The sequence below is a fragment of the Rhagoletis zephyria genome, unplaced genomic scaffold, assembly GCF_001687245.7.
Source record: "Rhagoletis zephyria isolate East Lansing unplaced genomic scaffold, Rhagoletis_zephyria_1.1 Rzeph_scaffold_69758, whole genome shotgun sequence".
In the NCBI taxonomy this organism is placed as follows: Eukaryota; Metazoa; Arthropoda; class Insecta; order Diptera; family Tephritidae; genus Rhagoletis; species Rhagoletis zephyria.
In genome coordinates, this window is record NW_016226809.1 from 1 (window position 1) to 1,336 (window position 1,336).

Sequence of the window (1,336 nt, forward strand, 5' to 3'; positions counted from 1 at the left end):
CCTCAGCCTGCTTTAGGGGTATTTTATCGCGTGATATAGTTGGGTCCATCTTTTTTGGCTTATAGTGTATTATCGCATAATAAATTCCAAAAATTATATTAGGCCTTTACCAAGGAGCTGAGACGAAGATAAAATCTTGATTATTATTTTACTACGCCAGAGGAATTGATTGCTTTTATCGTCCCGTTTATCAGTTCGATTTTCATAGTAACTTTATTCACCTCATATGAAAGTTGATAAATAAGCTAATAATTAATTCTTTTGTTTTGTAATTTTCCTGTGGTTTGCTTTGTTTTTTTTTTTATCCTTATTCTGCCTTTTGTGTCTATCCTCAAGGTTGCTTCTAGTGCTGGAAGATACACCGATGTAATATCGATACATCGATGTTTTTGAATTCATTTCAAACATCGATGTTTTTTTGTGATGTTCGATGTTTCTCTCTATAACCATCACATAGGTAAGTGAAAATCTACGAGCATAATTTTAATATATAAATAAAGCGTACTAAATACAAATAATTAATTCTTTAGGTCATTGGAGTTGGCACAACTTGAAATCTTTAAGTCGCAGGCTTCTCTGTAGACTGTGTCAATGAAAATCTTTCATGTTATGTATATGTATTTATATGAATGTGTTTTTGAACGTAGATTCCAATAATTCGAATTATATTTTACTGAAATCGTGAATTCTTAAAAAATTGACAAATTGAAATTTAGAAGACTTTTAATAAAATTTCAGCAATATATGTAAATGGCTGAACTATTGAACTCATTTGATTTGCATGGCTGTGAAATTAAAGAGACTGATTGTGTGCATATCTGCGTTAATGAATTAAGCCAACATTTAAAAAATTCGGCATTTAAAAAGGCGGACGCATCGATACATCGATGTTGCTCCTACAAAAACATCGAAACATCGATGTACGTAAACATCGATGTTTTTTTTCAGTACTAGAAGCTTCTTTTCGGACCAAAGAAAGGCGAAGAAAATAAAGAGCAAAAAGTCTCCAACCGATTCGCACTATCGCATTTTGATCCCTATCCGATTCGGGCTGGCTTAATTCGAATCATGGCGAATTTATAAAGGGGGGTGTTGTAAAATCAGCTGATTTCTTCGCCTTACATATATTTTGTCGACCGCTGTGGTGTAGTGGTAAACAGTGCGCGATTCCACTCCGCAGCACCAGGGTTCANAAAGCAACATCGCAAAAAATATAGAAAAAAAGGTTTTTTCTTAACAGCGGTCGTCCCTTGGCAGGCAATGGCAAACCTCCGAGTGTATTTCTTCTATGTAAAACAGCTTCTCATAAAAATACAATCGCCGTTCGGAGTCGGCG

At 34.8% G+C, this 1,336-nt stretch overlaps 1 long non-coding RNA gene across 1 annotated transcript; it reads right to left on the bottom strand.

Moving 5' to 3' along the window:
• Window positions 1–54: 54 nt before the first annotated feature.
• On the bottom strand, window positions 55–356 carry LOC108357061 (uncharacterized). Its single transcript, XR_001846630.1, has 2 exons — window positions 222–356; window positions 55–117 (listed from the first exon to the last, which is right to left on the bottom strand). It is a non-coding gene; the product is annotated as an uncharacterized LOC108357061 (long non-coding RNA).
• Between the last annotated feature and the right edge of the window lie 980 nt (window positions 357–1,336).